This window comes from Psammomys obesus, unplaced genomic scaffold, assembly GCF_907164565.1.
Source record: "Psammomys obesus unplaced genomic scaffold, mPsaObe1.curated_primary_1811, whole genome shotgun sequence".
Classification (NCBI taxonomy): Eukaryota; Metazoa; Chordata; class Mammalia; order Rodentia; family Muridae; genus Psammomys; species Psammomys obesus.
The window spans coordinates 8,003,570-8,024,634 of NW_026596256.1; positions in this window are offsets into that span (position 1 = coordinate 8,003,570).

A 21,065-nucleotide genomic window follows, 5' to 3' on the forward strand; every position below is an offset into this window, starting at 1 on the left:
TCGACAGCCACATCATTTCCACTAAGCAAAACAACAGCAACAGCTTCCACACTAGGACCTATCACCACACTGTTCTCTAAAACAATGAAATTTAAGTGTCTGAATTTCACTGATGGTACAGCAGTATTTTCTTACTAGCTGTTTGTTTGTTTATTTATTTATAGACAGGGTCTCACTATGTAGTAATCCACCTGCCTCTGCCTTATTAAAGGCATGTGCCACTATTCCCAGTTTGATGATTCAACAATATTTTCTTTTTAAAATTTTTATTAATTATTTATTACAATTTATTCACTTTGTATCCCAGCTGTGGCGCCCTCCCTTATCTCCTCCCAATCCCTCCCTCCCTCCTTCCCTCCTTTCCTCCCTCTTCTCCTCCCCAAGTCCACTGATAGGGGAGGTCCTCTTCCCCTTCTATCTGCCCTAGCCTATTTGCTAATGACCTTATGAAAATAATGCAATATTGATTATTGAAAAAGCTACCAGTTCCAAGGTGGTTTGGGTAACTGTATATTACGCAAAATGTATTTCTTCTGTTATGTCAAGTCTAGTTGCCATATATGTACTCAAGCTAGGAACCTGCTTATTTGCAGAGAACTACACTTTTCAAGTTGCTTTGATTTCTGGCTACCAGCTGGATGCAGCCAGAGGGCAGGAAGAAGCCGGGGCTCTGTGGGTCGAAATTCCCAGCTTCTTTGCAACATCGCCCATGGATAAGCAAAGCTATCCTGCTTCATTTTTTTTTAAAAAAAAAGAATAACTTATTTAACTTTATGTGCATCGGTGTGAGGGTGTCAGATACCTTAGAACTGGAGTTACACAGAGTTGTGAGCTACCATGTGGATGCTGGGAATAGAGCTTGGGTCCTTTGGAAGAGCAGACAAAGCTCTTAACCACTGGACCATCTCTCCAGCCCCAATGTTCTGCTTTCATTTGGGGTTATACTCAGAAAACAGGCAAGGGGCGGTTAGTGGGAACTCTGGAACATTCTTTCTGTTTCCTTTGAGTGGGACCTAGGTTTTCATTTCTCTTTCATAACAAGCCTTGTCTGTCTTTGCAGGTAGATTATCCTTTTTCTTTAGCAGACACGGTCTTTCACATCTCTGAGCACAACTTAAAAAACACTGAAGCTGGGTGAAGCAGCTGAGTGCCTCTCATTCCCTTCACCAAGTTTCCACAGAGAATGCGTCTTATGACGTGTTGCCTGTCAGCTTCCTGGGCTGTCCTTGGCTCGAGAGTAGAGTTATGTCAGCAAGTCACAGAGTCTCACGGTGTCCATTCAGTTCTCACTTCCACTTCTTACATCCCTATGAAACTCAATGGTGCTACAATGCCTGTGAGGGCAGTGCCAAGGACACTATATTTTCACAAGAACTTTGACATTTCTTTCAGAACCAGAACACTCAGGGTATTCCATAGGAAACTCTCCGGGCAGACTTCTCAGAATACTGAGCAGGGGTGTTCATGACGCACACATATGCGAGCTGCTGGAGAAAGCTGGTATTCAGAGCCTCTCCTGGCTGACTGTAAGGGGTAGAGGCCATATTTTAATGGGTTTGTGTAGCATTCCAAAACAGATTCAATACCTCCCAGCTAGCTTTGTTTCAAGTTTCTCTAGTGTTAAGAAATCAAAATCCCATTTATCAGAAAAGATAATTATTCTCCACCAAGCCACTGGGTATACACTGGTGTTTACGCTGAGCCAAAATCCTCCCTATTATAAATTCACCTGGGATTTGTTATCATTCTACTTTAATTCATCCTTCATTCTTACAGGTTGTGTCTCATGTGTGGCTTCTAACACAGACCTGGCCCTTACGCTACTTACTCTGCCCCCGCTGTCCTTCTGGACTAGCTGGGATAACACCATTTTTCACACAACTACACTGGAGCGTTTTTGTTCCATTTGCTACAGGTGAAGATGTGCCCCTTTCTTTCCTCCCAATCCTCTGTCCTATTGCTGACTACATTTTTTTCTCTCTCCCTAATGGCAGTAAATGTGAAGCTATCCTGAACTCCATCCTACCTCAGCTCTAGAATTGGTCCCCATTCTCATGCCCCTGTGTTAGCCTTTGAACAAGCCCCATAAATCCTTTCACAGATTGGAATCATATTCATGGTCCCAAATGTCCTCAAACAAACTGCCATGAACCCTAACTAGCTCAAGATCCCTGCTACAGGAACAACCAACCCAGGTATAAACTGTCTCGTTCTTCTACATTGACTGTGTTAGGATCTTAGGGTTTATGGTCCATGCTCTCTAATTGCTCACAACTATTCTTCACTTTCCGGTTCAAGCCTCCCATCCATCAATCATTCCTTTGGCAGGACCCTGTTGTACTTGTAGAGGCAGGTTAACTGGACTGCTAATAAAGCTGAGATTTCAAGCACCCTAGCCCCACTGCTTCCTTTCAACGTCTCATATCTTATTTTGTATTTATGATTGTAAATTTACCTTAGAGAGGGCTCTTCATGCAATACAATCACAGGCCACCACAAAACCTGCGGCTATTCCTATTTAGGTGAAGGGCTTCTGGATTATCTCTGGGTTGTGGGCAAGTTCTCATTGCTAGGGAAAATACACATAGCAATTCCAGAGTGAGCTCTGGGTGCCCTCGGCCTCACAAACACTGTTTTACCCACTTTATAGGTTAAATGGATTTTTGCTGTTTGTCTTTGAAAATCAACCACTTAGCAAGTAATTTGTAAACTAAGTTTTGGACTGTAAGCCTACTCTAAACTGTAGGCTTCAGGGACTTGCCTTGGAGAAAAGCCCATAAACCAGAGCAAAGCACACTGTTTATACCTATATAGAAACCTTTGTGATGTACCAATATTGACATTTGGCCCCAGAAGACTTTTTAGTTAAATCTAATCAAAAGCCATACACACGGTAACAGTCCAATAGTCGTACTTTATAATTATCACAATCAGATAACCCAGAGTTTCTGAGTCAGTTTCTATTTTAAATATGGATTATCTATAATCTCCATAGTGAGTCTGTTACCTCATTGTCATAAACCAGAAACAGTCGAGTACCTAGCACACAGTAGGCATTCAAGCAATGCCTGTAAAATAAATTTCTGACTGATAGACTATGCATCCTGCTGTCCTGAACTCACCTTGTAAGACCAGGCTGCCCCCGAACTCACAGAGATCCGCCTGCCTCTGCCTCCCCGGTGCTCGAGTTAAAGGTATATGCCATCATGCCCGGTTAATTTTCCTTTTTGAGGCAAGGTAGCTCAGAGTAATGTCAAGCCAGTTCCTCCTGATCCTCCCGCCTTCCCCTCCTTACTTCCTGCTGCTGTTTCCATCCTCCTTTCTGGGCTACAGGTGTGTGACATTGCATCCTCTCTGTGCAGCGCAGAGGACCAGTCCTCCAGCCTGATATAGACCAGGCAGGCACTCCACCACCTGCCTACTTCCCCGGCCTCTTCTATTTTTTTTTTCAGTGAGATTGGCAATGATGCAAATTTATATAGACTTGGAATCTCACTCGAAAAATAAAATGTCTTAGATTTCAATGGAAGATACAATATGCCCATTAATGTCTCTATCCTTGGCAAAACCATTATTTACCAAACAAGTTTGTACAATCTCTTCCAGATTTTTATGTTTAACTGCTTATTAAGCAAAGAAATGCTTTTGTATCTACTTTAACACCTAAATTGTTTCCTTTTTGAATAGACAATATAGTCAAAGCATGCTGCCTCCCACATACTTCTGCTGCATGCTACAAATATGATACACGCCTTCCTATTTTCTATATGTGAACTCATTGACTTTCGGTGAGTCGATGGCCTACCCCCAGCAAGTAGACTAGCAGTGTGGCTTTGGTGATGAAAATGCTCTTAATGTACATTGTCTTGATATTCTGAAGCTCCAAAGGGATTGCATGTAGCAGAGTGATGACTAGGATGTCTGATTCCTCGAATCTGGCCTGCCCCAGACCTTCACATTGGTTGTAACTTCATCAGGTACCACTTTCCCTTCCCCTTCCAGCCCTCATCCTCCACTAGAATCCCCAACTCTCAGGACAACAGACAGTAGTCAATATTTAGAGAGGAGAAAATATTTTAAATGTTAGCTTGGCAATGCATTTTTGATTCAGTGTGCAGCTTTGGCATCAATGTCTTCTCCATCTGGACAAAGGTATGTTCTCATTATATCACTTGTCCATTTTCACTACTTTACCTCCAACTCACATCCAAGAACACTCCTGAAAACCCCATTTTTCTCTTCCTCTTCCCCACCAATTCATACAAGAGCACACCAGGAAAAAAAAAAATCTCTTGATCCTGAGTTGCTGGATATGCCCACTTCTCTCCTCAACTTTTATAAACATCCTATATTCATCCTTAACCAACAAGCAACAACTGTGGCCAGCTCCCTTCTCCCCAGAGCATGCAGAATAGGTATGCTGTTACAGATTATTATTTTATAAATGTGTGGATGGTTTTCACAGAGTAGTAAAACTGATAAAAACCTGGAGAAGTTTCTAGAACACCTGAAAGCCAGATTTCACTTAGTTTCTTTGGAAGACAATACAGACTGTGAGATAGTTGGTATTTACCATGCAGACCCATCTCCAACCCCTTGACCCACTCCTAAGTTTGAAAAGGTAACTTTTCAGAGAACACCAGTTTCTCCCATTCCAAAAAGCATCTGCAAAGTGATGGCTTTTTTTCTGGGAAGTTCCTCCACACTGGAAATCCAAGGTTGGGGCATTCCCATTGTCCCCATCTTTCTTATTCACGCAAAAAGAGGGGTTTTTGTTGTTGTTGTTGATATTACTGAATTGACCCAAGAAAAATTTTTATAAAGTGAACTTGAGGCAAAATTTCAAAAGACTCCAGGTCTGCTACCTTGTTTTATGGCTATGGAAAAACTAGTGGGGACCATTAAAGAGGAAATAGAAGTGAGTGTGACACAAAACACACACACACACACACACACACACACACACACACACGTAAAACAACGCATTTCCTTGGTCTCCCTGGGGCTTCAGGCAGCCTCTTTATGGCTTCAGTGTCCGCATACAAGAGGAGAGAGCAGTTCCATCTAGTTCTCAGAAGATGGCCATGAGATTTTTTGCTCACTCATTCACCATCAGCAATTTAGGGTTTTTAATTACCGGTCCATGCCCAAAGCAAAGAAGCAAGCAGCTTGGAGCCCAGGAACTCTATGCTAGATCCTTTTCTGCCTAAGGAATGAATTTTTGACCTTGTTCAAAAACTTTGTTTTAATGGTCAAACAGAGTAACTTAACACTACTGGATGTTTGCCTGTTCTAACAAATCACCTTTTTGAGCAACTTTCCACTTCCAGCTGGAGCCTCTATCCTTCAGTATTTGGGAGAGATGATGAAAATTGCTCTAAAACAAGAAATAAGTCCATACTTGTTAGTAATCTCAGAACATGCCTTCTCAATGCTTCTTAGTCTTCTAAATAACTAAGCACAAACTCCATCTTTTCTCCATCCAATGCAGTGAGGCCCCTTCTCCGGAACTTCGCAATCATCACAGTGTTTCCTACAAAAAAGCCATTCATCTTCCTCTTCAGAAAACATGGGATGCTTGACATCACAGTCATCAGGGAAATGTAAATCCACACTTACGGTTGCAAATAGAACCCTAGGAAGTGGCAGTGGGGGTGGGGAGAAATTGGAACTCCCATTCATTGCCATATGGTACAGCCACTGTGCAAAAGAGTCTTGTTGTTAAAAGGCTAAACACAGAGTTACAATATAACTTATAACATAATCAAGAAACAAAAACATCCACACAAAAGAGGTGTACATGACTGTTCCATCAGTTTTACTTATGATGGTCAAAAGAAGGAAAAAGCTGATTGTTAACCATTAACAAACTGACGAATACAATGTAACATAACCATGCAAAAAATCATCCATGCAAAAAAATTAGTGGGGTGCTGATATGTGCTACAAGGTAGATGGACTCTGAAAACATGCTTTGTGAAAGAAGCCATCATAAGATGCCATGTATTATATGATTCCATTTATACTGGCAAACCTAGAGAGTCAAGAAAGAGACCAACAAATGTCCATGATGGTAGAAGGCAGTGACTGGTAACAGATCCAACTTTTATGTGTGGGTGGTGGGTAAAGGTACTCTAAAATTAGATATCAGTGCTGGTTGTACATTTTGTGAACATACTAAAATTCACTGAATTATAGCTTTCAAATGAGCCCAGGCATGCCCAGGATAAAATTGCTGTTGAATGGACATTTCAATGTGTGAATTTCATAATACACAAATCAAGTTGGACATGGTGGCCTATGCCTGTCATCCCAGCATTTGGGAGGCTGAGGCACGAAGGCTGTGAGTTCTAGGCCAGCTTAGGCTACATAATGAGACTTTGTCGTAAAATCTTTTCAGAACTTGTCAGCTTGATATAATACATAAGTCATAGTTTAACAAAGCTATTAAATGCAGATTTTATCAGAGAAAGAAAGAAGCAAGGAAAGGAAGGAGGGAATAGGAATGAAGAGAAAGACAGAGTATAAAGTAGACTTGTTGGTATAAACATTGAATGACTTAAACTTACATCTCAATATCTTTTTTTTCATTACTTACAGTGAAGGATGGAGCTTTTCTTCTATTTCCATATTTGCTCATAGGAAACAAATATTTTACAGATAATCATGACAATTTGCCTCCTGGCTAATTCATGAAGCTGTCTACCATCTCTAAGTGACTCATCTTCCACTATCGTTACAGCTGCTTGGCTAGGTACTAAAAGAGCTATCCTGCAAAGGCTGGTCTTGTCGCCTCTGCTGTCACAGAAACTGATTGTTTGAGTCACTCAGAGGCTACTGTCACCCCTGTCTCTTGGCTCACTACTACTTCATGGCTAGTAAGAACTTGCCTTCCCTGAGCAGGCCTGTTCAAACTTTCCCAGCTGACTATGTAAGCCAGAGAAGAAGGGTCAGGTGGCCCTTATGCTTTAGACTTCTTTTAGTGGTTTCCCTGTGCTTGACTTTCCTGTTCTGCCTACATCTCTGCTCTACTTGGCATGGCATATCCGCATTCCTATGGAGACTGCTGGAAGAAGTTAGTCTCAGCAGTATAGACACAGCATCTGCCATTCTCCCTTCCTCACTCCAAGTCAATTCAAAGTGGATCTTACATAAACATTGGAACTTCTCCCTCTGCGGGTGTTTCCTCTCACTTTATTTTCACAACAGCCCTGTCAAGAAGGTACTAGAATCTTTCAGGATGAGAAAATACATTCAAAGAGGAAAGCAATTTATAAAACTCCCATAGATTTGAAATAATCTCTGCAGCATTTTTTTTTTTTTTTTGGACTAGCTGCTGTGTCAGATGCTGTACTTTACCGACAACTTCATCGATTCTTAAACATTCCAAAATGTAGATAGTAGTATCCTATATAAAGTTAGAAAAGAGTTTGGCTACAAATAACAGAGACCTACCTGTAGTGGACTAGGTAAACAGGGGTTCAGCTTTATTCTATAACAAGAGCTCTGTACTTTACCAACAACCTCATCCAAAATATAGATAGTACTATCCTATTGAAGAGATGAGAAAACTGAGGTCTAGAATGACTCCATTTTTTTGTTTGATTGTTTGGGATTGGGAATTTTTTATTCATTTCCTTTTTTTTTTTTTTTTTTTTTGAGTCAGGTTCTCACTTATAGCCCAAGATAGCCTTCAACACAAATCCTTCCTTCTTCAGCCTCTGATAGCAGGGTCATCGGGATGGTTACATAGCTCCTGAGATTGTATAGATTTCTATCTAAAAGACTGCAAGCTTTGAATATGTTTCTTTTCTCCTAATAAAGGTAAAAGATAATTGTTGGGTACAGTGGCTAAGGAGAAATGACTGCCAAAACCAGTTCACAAAAATATTTTCCCAAATGTCATTAACTTGATAAACAGCAATCTCCCTTCAGAGCTCTTGTTATAGAATAAAGCTGAACTTACCTAGTCCACAGCAGATAGGGTCTCTGTTATTTGAATCCAAACCCTTTTCTAACACATAAGTGAAGATATTTTTATAAGTTGTTCATAAAACAAGAGAACATACACATTAAGTATTTTTACAAAGCCACAAAAATAGTAAGTGGCTGTAGCCTACTGCTAACTGCCCCTCCTATTCTCTCTTTTATTTTTAAATATTTATTTAGTTATTATGTATACACTGTTCTGCCTGTATGTATGCCTACACGTCAGAAGAGGTACCAGATCTCATTATAGATGGTTATGAGCCACCATGTGGTTGCTGGGAATTGAACTCGGGACCTCTGGAAGAGTAACTAGTGCTCTTAACCTCTGAGCCATCTCTCCAGCCTGTCCCTCCTAATCTTTTAGTAACTGACTTTTCCAGGTTACAGCTAGCTACATAGCTGTCCCCCAAAACTTCACCTTTTCCAGGGCTCCTGGAGCTTTAGGGGCCATATGATATAATTGGGCTAAATGGGATGTAGATAGAAGGAAGGGTATGGTTGGCTTCCAGATCCTGCCTTCTACTTCCTCTTTCTTCATCCTACTGTTGATAATGGTGATTCATCTCTAATCATGTGGACCAGGCTAACTATATGCATGCCAGCATATAGAAGGAGCTTGGGTTCCTGAATGATCTCATGGCTTAGAGCTTCCCTGAATCCATGACCTCAGATGTTTGTTCAAGGGAAAAACAAACTTTTATTTAAGCTGTTATACTTTGGTGTGTCTTGAAGTTCTATTATCTTTTACTTTTGTGTGTGTGTGTGTGTGTGTGTGTGCGTGCGTGCGTGCGTGTGTGTGTGTGTGTGTGTGTGTGTGTGTTTAGACTGGAGGTTATTATTGTCTGCACTGGTTGACCAGCAAACCCACAGGACCCTCCTATCTCCACCTCTTTGGTACTGAAATTACATGGATAGCATTGCACTTGGCTTTTTTTTTTAAATCTGAGTGCTAGGAATTAGCTACAGGTCCTCATATTTGCATAAAAGCACTTTATTGACTGAACCATCTCCTTAGCTGTTAAAAGGTTCAAGTTGAGGCACAGAATAGTAGTCTGGATCACCTTACAGAAAATGGATGCCTGAATTACAACAAAATTGTTCTTTATTGATTCATTACATGCTTGGGTTATTATTAGCAAAGGATAGCCCCTCTATAACAAATATACAAAAGAATCTCTTGGAGTAATACAGAAACAACATTACCAGACTGTTTGGCATCTTCTAAATAAAAGCAAGAGTTCTGGATGCTATGGTAAGACTACTGCTTTTCAGCATTGGCCAGCGCTCTGAAGTTCAAAGAAAACACAGCCGTGGTCCAGATCTACACCCAAGAACTAGAGTTTTGCCACCTACATCTGCCCACTGTTACCCCAATGCTTAGATTTTATTCAGCTTCCTCACTATGCCCAGATTCAACCAGTACAGAATCAATTAATCCTGAATCCAATTAATGTTTCCAAGACTTTCCTCTGGCAGCTCAAGCATGCCTATTAAACTTCAAGCCAATGACTTTTGTAGACTGTGAAAAGCAGAAAACACATTATTTACAGCCACTTTCTCATTTGATGAAGAGTATCGCTAAGCATATCCCTGAAGTTTCGGTGTTTGCCTTCCATCCATGGAGTCTTAAAAGTGAGAGCTATCAATGTGTACATGAAAACTATGTTCATAAAAACAAAACTACTTCTAAAGCTTTCTCTAGTGAGTTCACTACCAAATTCTTTCCAAGTATCTACACCCAACTCAAAAGTTATCTTCTTTGGGGGGCCTTTCATACAGGTCTTAGCCTTTTCTAGGAAAACTGGATTCAGCTGCCCTCTATACATATGAACAGAGCCTTCTGCCTTGTTAAAAGAGCATGTTCCAGTCAGGAGCCTGACACAGAGGACCTCTGAAAGGTTCTGCCCCTGCAGACTATCAATGCAGATGCTGAGACTTATGGGCAACCTTTGGGCAGAGTGCAGGAAATCTTATGAAAGAAGTGGGAAACAGTAAGATCTGGAGAGGACAGGAACTCCACAAGGAGAGCAACAGAACCAAAAAATCTGAGCACAGGGGTCTTTCCTGAGACTGATACTCCAACCAAGGAACATGCATGGTGATAACCTAAGACCCCTGCACAGATGTAGCCCATGGCAGTTCAGTGTCCAAGTGGGTTCCATTGTAATAGGAATAGGGACTGTCTCTACATGAACTGATTGGCCTGTTCTTTAATTACCTCCCCCTGAGGGGGAAGCAGCATTACCAGGCCACAGAGGAAGACAATGCAGACACTCCTGATGAGACCTAATTGACTAGGATCAGAAGGAAGGAAAAGAAGACCTCCACTATCATTGGACTTGGGGAGGGGCATGCATGCAGAGGGTGGAGGAAGGGAGGGATTGGGACTGGAGGAGGGAGGGAACCACAGGGGGAATACAAAGTGAATAAAGTGTAATTAATAAAGAATTAAAAAAATAAAAATAAATAAATTTCATATCCCCCTCAAAAAAAAAGAAAAAAAAAAAAAAAGCATGTTCCTTTCCTAAAGGGCAAACTCACACTTTCTTCTTGGCAGTGTTAGTTGTGGTGTGACACCTGGCTCATGAGAAGTGCCCAGTAGAAGAGGTCACCATATGTACTAGGAGCCTATTGTTTTTATAGTTTGTTGTGTTTCATTGTGTGCGCCTATTAATCACTGGTTCATCAAACTTGTGCCTACACTGTGTGGAAAAAAGATTGACAGAGAGGTCTGAAGCCCAGCCTACAATAACTGAGTACAGACAGGTTAAATATCTCTCCCATTTAAAGAGACCCAGGAGCCAAACTACCCGTGTTTCTGCTCCACATACTTGCCACGTACCTCTAGCAAGTTATTTAACCTTCCTGCCTTCATTTTCTTTAAATTAACAGCACTGCTGTGTGGTCTTGCAAAGGTTGGTGTGATAAATTATACAAGGGGCTGCAGAGATAGTTTAGCAGTTAGAAGCACTGAATGGTCTTCTGGAGGACTCGGGTTCAATTCCCAGCACCCACATGGTAGCTCACAACTGTCTGCAACTCCAGTCCCAGGAGACACCACCCCCTCCTGCAGGCATACATACAGGTAAAACACCAATGTACATAAAATAAAAATAAATAAGTTATTAAAAATAAAAAATGAATCACATCAACTGGATGACTATTTGAAACATCACCTCACAGTTCTGGTGACTGAGATATTTCAGGTGTCAGTGGGTTGATGCCTTCTGAGGGCTATAAGGGAATGCTCCATGCCATTCTCTTTCACCCATAGATGTCATCTCCCTTTGTCTCCTCATGGCATCTTCATTTTTTTTAACTTTTTTTTTTTAACGTTGAACTCACACACACTTTTTTGTTTTGCTTTGTTTTGTTTAAGGATACCAGTGATTTGGTTTAAGGTCAGCTCAGTGACCTTATTTTCAATTGATTACTTTCAAATGAGAACACTCTGAGCGATTGGCGGATCAGGCCCCCACATATCTCTTTTGCTTATGGGCAGGGGCAAAATTGAAGTAATAACAGTATTACTGGATCACAGGTGGAATTATTACGCTTCCTAAAATCCTACCACAGTGCTAAGCCTGGTGGCACATGCCTGAGCTCTCAGCATCTGGGGGCTGACACACAAGAATTGCTGTGAATTTAAGGTTGGCTTGGACCATATAGTGAGTTTAAGGTCAGTATAACTTACATAGAAGACGCACATTCTTCTCAATGGCTCACGGAACCTCTCTAAAACTGATCATGTTAAAAACCACACAGCCACTCTTTTGTTCATATAAAAATGTTTTAAGTAATTTCCTGTATCATATCAGAACACAGTGGAATAAAAGTAGAAATCAACAGCAAGAATAATCCCACAAACTCACAATTACATGAGGAGTAAATAATATATTTCTGAATGCACAGAGCATCACTGAAGAAATCAGGGAGAAAACGAACAAATTCCTAGAATGAAGCGACAACACTAGCACACAAGCAAACAGAGCCCCGGCACACCACCAAGGCAGTCTGAAGAGGAAGGACTATTGCGACAAGCATTCACATGCAAAAAGCAGAAAGACCCCAAATAAATCACTTGGTGATGCACCCAAGGCCACAGAAAAAATAAGAAAGGGGCAATTCCAGTAGATAGGAAGAAGTTAACACATATTAGAGCAAAAATTAAACAGTCACTAAAAGAATAATGCATAGAACCAAAGAGTTGTTTCTTTGAAACTAACAGAGAGAAAAAGACTTGCATAATAATTTCATCCCCAGTATTGGAGGTGGAAAGAGAGTCGATACAACACACTCCCACGGAGTGCAGGTCATCAGGGGATACTTCGAAAAACGTCTATTTCAAAGAAATCTAGAAATTTAGGAAAAAAAAAAAAAAGGAATGGAAAAACTGCTAGACAAGCATGACTCACCAAAATTAAACCTAGAAGATGAAAACCGTTTAAGCTGTCCCAGGGCAGGAATCCGGGGTGGGGGAGGAGCAGCGCTGAAGAGATGGCTCAAGGGTTAAGAGCATTTGTTCTGGGAGAGGAGCCAGTTTCCATTCCCAGCACCCACTCAGTACTCACACCGCCTGTAACGCTAGGGAGAGATGATGCCCTCTTCTGACTTCCAGGAGCACCAGGCGCACACATGGTGGCGCACAGACATACGTGCAGACAAAATGCTCATACAACAAAATAATAAGTAAAACAAACTGTCCAAAAACAAACAAAGCTTGAAGCAATAGTCCTCCCACGAAGAGACGTCTGTGACTAGCTGAGTTTACCGCCGAATTCAACCAAACTTTTAAGGAAGAGCTGTCCCGGGGTTTTGTGTGTTTGTTTGTATTTATTTAAAAAAAAAAAAAATGGCTCATGGGTAACTAACACCCACGGTTGACCTCTGGCCTCTGCATACATTTGTGCCACACATACACACACTCAAGCGTGCACGCAGCAACAGAGTTGATAAACTTGCCAGGGAAAATAAAGGTAAGCAGGCAAAAGGAAGTTTCTTTCTTCTTGTTCTTTTATCTAGGTTGCCTCCAGAAAGCGTGGCTCACTGTTAGGGAGGGCTTCCATTGTCAAACAAGTCAATAAAGAAAATCCCGTATTGAGGCGCCCCAGCAGTTTGAGTTTTAGTTGACTCTGGGTGCAGGCAATTTGAAATGAAGGTCAGCCATCACGAAAGATGTCTGACAAAAGCTGCATCCCCCTACTTTATAAGCTGGTTAAAATATATGTTAGAGGTGGTGAAATAGCACCCAAAGACACCTACAGCCAACTCTGGTGCCTGCAGTTCAGTCCCCAGGACCCAATGGGGGCAAGGAAAAAAACGACTCCTTAAATGTCTTCTAGCCTCCACTTGTGTGCTCAGCAAGCACACACACACACACATTCTATTTTTCCTCGTGAGCTTAACCTTTAACAGCTGAGCCATCTCTAGAGCCCCACACATTATTCTTAATCCTGAATAGTCTCTAAATTTATCTTTAACATATCCTATCTACAGATCCATTCAGGGATAGGTTCCAGAAAATTAAGACAGTAAACTAAAGAAGAAAAACAAAACAACAACAACCACAAAAACCATGAAGTTGAAGAGGGAAACTAATTTGGAAATAATGGAAGCATGACCTATGGGGATAGCTTTTCAACACACAAAGCATAAGTCTCATTTGGACTATGTAGAATAAGAGCTTAAAGTGCAGGTGTCTGAGAAATGAATGTATAAACAGAAAAAGAGGAGGAGGCAATCAGAAACAAGAAAAGCAAGAGGCTGTACAGATATAGTCATCTTCTGTAAAATGGCAGTAGTTTATCTTTACATGGCCATAATTTTGTAAACTCTGTTGATCCGTTTCAGTACTTGGTGCCAAACTACAGGTGAGGAAAATGTTTAGGTCTAGGTGTAAAGCAAGATTCACATTTTCTTTCTCAATGGCATAAATGAAAATTAAGTATTTGTTTGGAATAGGGATGAGCAGAGAGATGGAGAAAAGTGGAAGCACATTCATAAAGTGAGTACCTCACAAAGTAAGAAGAGAGATAGTGTCGACAGTTGATGGAGAAAATAAATATGATGGCCAAAGCTTTCAGTTTCTACACTTGGGAGTCTGAGGCAGGAGGATTGCTACAAGTTCCAGGTGAACCTGGGCTACATAGTAAAACTGGTTTTTGTTTTTGTTAATGCTTGATAAAAATTGAAATAAGAACACAAGTGTATTTTGTTTTAACAATATGCACGTGTGTGAATTCAGATGCTCAAAGGAGCAGCTGCTGAGAAGGAAATGCATTGGCATGAAACATTCTAGGGGAGATCTGGGCAGCAGAGGAGAAGGGAGAAGTAGGCAGGGAGAGAAGCCAAACTGATCTCTCTGAAGGAGTAAAGGAAGAGTTGGCTGAAAAGTGCCTCAGAACCCAAAGCTCAGAACACTTGCCAGAATGACAGGAAGTGCCCAAGTAAAAGTTACCCATGAGCTTACTGATCCAAAGGCCAGGCCAGCACTGGTATCCTAGGACTGCTATGGTATTGGCTGGGAACAGCCCAGAGGGATGTAGCTTAGAGAAAATGCCACAGTGGATCCAAAGAAGCAGCAGCTGGGGTTGTCACTCTGCTTTGTACCCACAACACAACCTCGTAAAGGGACATCTCTGAAGTTGCCACAGAAGGTATTGGTTTAATTTTGAAATGAATAGCTTCCCCTGTTCAGGTGAAATGAACAATTACTTTGGGGGCACTGTTTTATAGTTTCTTTTTTGTTTAAAAAAAATGTTGAGTTCAGTAGTTTGAATGTATTTGGCTCCCTCTTAGGAATCGTAAAATACAGAGAAACAGTCACTTAAAGAAAAGTTTCCATAGAATGAGTAAGTGGGGATTTATATGTGAATGTAAAGAGGGTGACCTCCAGAGAACAGATGGATACTGATACAGCAGTCCTGGAAAGTATATGGAATTGTTTGGAACACAAAGAATTCTCTAGAAATCCTCTAACTCTATACCTCTCAAGGTTTTGAAATTTTCACTAACTCCATAAGAGAAGCAAATAAAAACTGATGTTCATCATGTACAGTACTCAGAGAAAAGCAACTAAAAGTTGCTTTTCTTTACAATTTGGAACCAAAAAGGTATTTCCAGGTTTGTTTGTTTGTTTGATCATGAAACTTACAAAGTTTTTTAAGATAGGAGAATTTTTTAAGCTCATTGGCTTGTGCTTAGCATTGGCTAGGCTCTAGGTCCACTCCCTAGCACCAAAGCAAACAAAAGCAGAATATAAAATTCTGCAAACAAAATGACATTATAGGACCTCTCATGTACAAAGGCCATGTACAAAGAATAATATGTGTCCTGGGGATGGTATAGACTGAAAAGAGAAGACAGCCTGAACCAAATGATAATGTCACTTCTGTCAATTTTGTACAAATGTACAACATGTTAAAAACAGTATGATACTTCTCATTCCTTATAGCCTCCTCACAATCTCAACCACCTCAAACCTATTAGAGGACAAGCAGAAGATTAAAAAAAATACAGATTCCCTCATGAAGTATATAGAATATTAAAAGGTTGGGGAACCCATGGGGCGGTCCCTCCCACATAAGATACTATGGGTTAAAAAAGAAGAAGAAAGAGTATGCATAGGACACAACTATTCTGAACAAATCGTCTCCCATGCATCTAGCATGCCAGGCATTGGTCAGTCCTTGTCATGGACTCCAACTTCAGACACTTTTATGGTCCATTTACATATTCTACAATGTGAACTAGCAGGGCTGGAGAGCTGGCTCAGCACTCAACATTTACTCCTGGAGAGAACCTGGATTGTTTCTAGCACCTACATAGTGGCTCACAGCCATCTGTAACTCCAGTCTGGGGTATCTGATGTCCTATTCTGACCTCCTTGGACACTAGGCATATGGTACACATATGCAAGTGAAGGTGTCATACACAAAAATTAATAATAATAACAATTATAAGAGGAAGAAGAAAAGAAGAAGAAGGAGAAAAAGAAGAAGAAAGTGAACTGGTGCAGTCATTATGGAAATCAGTATGGAAGTTCCTCAAAAAGATGAAAACAGATATACCCAAAGGACATACCACTGAAATACTGGCACATCTATGTTTATTACTGTACTGTTCACAGTAGCCAGGAAGTAAAATCAGCTCAGGTGCTTATCAGCAGATGAATGAGCAAAGAATGAAGAAAATGTTGTACATAAATACAAAGAGATTTCATTCAGTCATCTTTTTCTTTTTCTTTTTTTTTTTTTTCACTCACCCACCATTCAGCCATTTTTTTTTAAAGTAAAATAATGATACGTTCAGGACAACAGATGGAACTGGAAATCACTGTTAAGGAAAATAAGCCAGACAGAAACAGAAGTACTACATGGTATATGGTGAATCCAGATTTCAGTGTGCATGGTGGCGCATGCCTATAATCCCAGCACTCAGGGAGGCAGAGACAAGCTGATCTCTGTGAGGACAGCCTGGTCTTACAGAGTGAGTTCCAGAAAAGCCAGGACCATGCAGAAAGAGCCTATCTTCAAAAACCAAAATCAAAACAAAACAAAGAAGTAGTTTTACATTTTTACTTTAAAAACATTAAGAAAAATTGCATTAACTTTCTATAGGTGCACATTCACGAGGTGCATCCCATATGCACTCCTGCTATATACAATGACCCAGAGATTTATGTTCTTAAGTCCCCAGCCCCAGAAAGTGTATTCCAAGTAGTAGGTATAACCAGTGTGGTTTGAGAACCACAGAATCAGTGGGTCCTAATTCCATTAAGGCCTTTAATGGTTAGCTATCATTGCATCACAAATTATTCCAAAACTTAATTTAATATACACATTATTTCACCCTGCCTCTATAGGTTCAGGATCTGGGCATGCCTTCGCTGAGTGATTCAGGTTCTGCTTCAGATTCAAGGTCTGTCATGACCTGGCTGGGGCTGCAACTTCTGAAGATATTCAGGTCTAGAGGATCTGCTTTTAAGATGGTTCAATCATGGTGCTATTAACAAGAGACCACGATTCCAATTCCACGTGGGCAGGCCCACGTGACTACCTCACAGCATAGAGGCTGGCTTCTACTAGAGGAAAAAGAGACAGACAGACAAAGAGAGAACTACAATGACTTTTATTGTCTAGTTATCTTATTACATGAGCTACACCAATCCTGATACAATATGGAAAGGCACTAAGCCATAAATATTCAGATACAGGGATCATTTAAAGCCATTAGAATCTATTTCCAATATCATTGGATCCTTGAGAAATTGTTTTTCAAAAAGCTAGAAATGTGTGATTGGTAGTCAAATATTTAAGCCTATTAAGCAATTAAGTATTTTAATCCTATTTTTGTAATTCTCACTGATCAAAAACTGCTCTTTTGGAAGCTTACCATATTATAAGTCATAAGTGTAACGTGTGGCTCTTTTGTTGTTACTATTATTTCTATTTTATTTTAGTCCTGGGAGCTGAATATATGCCACCAAGCTTTCATGACAATAGAAATAATAGTAACAACAAAAAAGCCACACATTTATAACTTGTGACTCAATAAGCTTCCAAAACCTTCCCACTGGCCCTCTTTACATTTCTGAGACAAAGTCTTAAGTGTCCCATACTGACTGGGAACTTGCTGTGTAGCCAAGAATGACCTTGAACTGAAGAACCAGCCTGCCTCCATCTTAGGCTTATAAGCCAACTCATAGTAAAGACAAACTAGGTTCATTCCTCTTTATGATCAAATCTGTTTTTTAAGGATTGGGTTATGCTCCACCTGTATCCTTAGCTTTGTTTCAAAAGGGTTATTTTGGCTTCCTTGTTATGACTACTTGTTATTAAGACCACCTTACAGTTATATCTTTGTTTTAGGAGGTCGTTATGACTAACTTGTTATGCTTATGTTCTGCTCCTGTAACCCCACCTGTTTTGCCTGCCAAATCTCTGATTTGGGAAGCCCCTACCCCTGAGCTATAAAAACCTTGTCTTCCTCATATGTAATGCTGATGTCTCAAACCCAGCCTTAGGGGGAGGTAGCCTGTATACAGGAATAAAAAAAAAAACCTTGCTTTAAGCAGGGCAGGGTAGGCCATGCCTGTAATCCCAGCACTCAGGGAGGCAGAGGCAGACAGATCTTTGTGAGTTTGAGGCCAGTCTGGTCTACAAGGCAAGTCCAGAACAGCCAAGGCTACACAGGGAAACCCTGTCTCAAAAAAAAAAAAAAAAAGCTTGCTTTAGCCTTAGTCCCATCACTCAGGAGACAGAGGTAAGCAGATCCCCGTGAGCAGAAGGCCAGCCCGGTCTACAATGTGAGTTCTAGGACAGCCAGGGCTGTCAGAGAAAGCCTGATTCTAAAAACAAAACAAACCAAACAAAAAGATTGTTTTAATTAATTGCTTGCTTTAATTAATCTGGGCATGATTTGTGTGGATGGTCTTTCTCCTCCCATCTTTGGAATTAGAAGGACTTCTGAGCCTCCTGCCTCTACCTGCAGAGTTCTGAGCTTACAGGCTGATGCCACCACAACCAGTGTATGGAAAATGGGGCATGAAGCCAGGACTTTGTGTGTGATGGACATACACTCTATGTGCTGAGCTGTCTAGTGTGGCTCTTAAATATGCTGTTTTCATTTCTCAAAAACTCCAGAAGTTTGTTGTTGTTGTTGTTTGTTTTCTCTTTTAAAAGTATTGTGGAGATAAAATAAAGGGTTTATTGGGGAGGGGACCCTCATCAATTGGTGTTTTATGGTAAAAAATAAAACCCCTTTGTGATTTTTCTTCCCTATTAGATAGATTCCCAAATTGATTTTTAAAATATCATCCTTCTCCCCAAGACTTTGAAAAGATGTTTACTCAATCAATATAAAAACTATGTAGTTACAAAAACATGCAGAGTATTCCCATTTTGTCCACTTGGAGTTTTCTTTTAGTGAATAAATTGACTGAAGTGAAAAGAAATCCAGAGAAAACATAAGAGCTAAGTGTGACTTTATACATTTATTGGATTGACTTGATTTTTGAAAAGAATAAAGTGAGAAACATCTGGAAATTAGTGAGGTATGGGAACAGCATAGCACTTCCCAGGGAGCTGTTGCTTCTAAGACACACGAACAGGAAGTTGGTCAGGCACTGCTTTCAGAATCTCTGGGAACAGGAACTATCCTGCTCAGTCCTGGCTGTTGAATTCCCCAGAGCCATTCAGAGTATAAGGCACAGATGGAATATCATGAACGAAGCATTTGCCAAATGTATAAAAAAAGGGGGTTGGGGAGAGCCAGGGAGAGGAAGAGGAGAGAGGGAAGACAGAGGAGCAGGGAGAGATAGAGAAAGGTGGGGTGAATAAGGAGAAAGGAGAGAAACAGAGAGAGAAACACAAAGACAAAGATGGGGGAGATATGTGCTTAAGGAATGGGCAGGCCACAAAGCTATTTCTTTTCTTTCTTTTTTTTTTTTTTATGAAGTAGCAATGAAAACAATTTTATTGTCTTTTGGTGGGGGCACCACAAAATGAGGAACTATACGAAAGGGTTACAGCATTAGAAAAGTTGAGAACCGCTGCTCTAGACCACCCCAAAGCTGCACGACGTTGTCTTCTCCCCTTGCTCTCCAGTTTGTTAAAAACATTTGTCTTGAAAGGGCCAAGAAAGTTCAAACACATGGACTCTGAAGTCAGGCAAACCATACCCTATCTAGCTGGCGGACTATCTCAAAGTCACCACACAACAGGTAATGGGGTTCACTTCAGAGCTGGGGTTAATAGTTAAGGCCCAGTTCCCAAAGACACTGCTAAGCACCTATCTGTTTTTTTCTTTTTTGTGAGACCAGAATACTTTCAAGTGAGTATTTCGCTGTGAGGTACCATCACAACATCTGGCTCCCCAGCACTCAGTTACTAGAAGCATTCGTGGTCTCTTACTCAGTTTTTTTGGTTAGTTTGTTTTGATAGCTTCGCCTGGCCTGGAACTCATTTTTTTCTCACTCACATTCTTTTTCTACTTTCACCTCCCACCCTGTTCCTCAGCACATCTAACTTCAAAGAGTCCCCAGGAAAAGAAATGATCTTGGTATCTGCAAAATCCCAGATACCCTAATATTTTGCCACTTGTCATCTTATTAAGTAATTTCCTGTTTCAACAGAGATATTTATTTATTTATTTATTTTGGAGGCTGTCTTACTTTGAAGTGCAAGGTGGCCGCCAACAAGTAAGAATTCTGCCTCAGATTCCTGAGTGCTGGGATGACAGGCATGCAGTACTTTGGTTGGCTAAACTGATACTTTAAATTATGAGCCGTAATACTAAAGAGAAATCACCCAACTTCTCATCTTCACCATCTATTTCCAATACAATGCCATAAGTGTCTCTGCAATCACTCCCTCCCTTAATGCAAAAGTTAAACATGTTCTGTCAGCTGCTATTTCCAGGCTCTTTAATTTCCTTAGGAACACTTCAGCCAGGAGTCTGCGCTCTTGCACTTAAACTTCTGCAGAAGTTCAAAAGGGCTCTCTTCTCCCCGAGATTTGACATTTAACTTACTGCTTCCGCAAGGTATTCTGTTTGATAAGTTGCCCTCCTCTGAGCCAGGTTCTTCTCCATCTCTGTGTAAAATAAGGTGTCAAAGCCCTGGATTTTGGCTATGTTCCCAAAGGGTGTTAAAAGACTCTGGAAGGATGATCCTTCTTGGCTGAAGAATGCCTGGGAGGAAAGAAACACAAGCTGGTCAGACAGGATCCTGGGCTTGGCCCTGATTCATCCCACCTTGCTTTACCTGAGCAAAATGCTGGTTTTGGCGAGGTTAGCGGAGATGATGCATGCTCTGTGGATCCAAGATTTCGCCATCTGCTATTAGGGCACATTTCCCCAAACTCAGGCTTGCTCATTTCTGAATTACTAAACTCATTATTCACTGAGTTGAAAATATATGTGTCCCCAGTGTTGCTCCAGTATATTTTAATTTTAGGACAGAAATTTTATCAGACACAATCACAGTTTCTGGTAAACTGTTGTAAGTGTGAAATATATATATATATTTCTTCTTCTTCTTCTTCTTCTTCTTCTTCTTCTTCTTCTTCTTCTTCTTC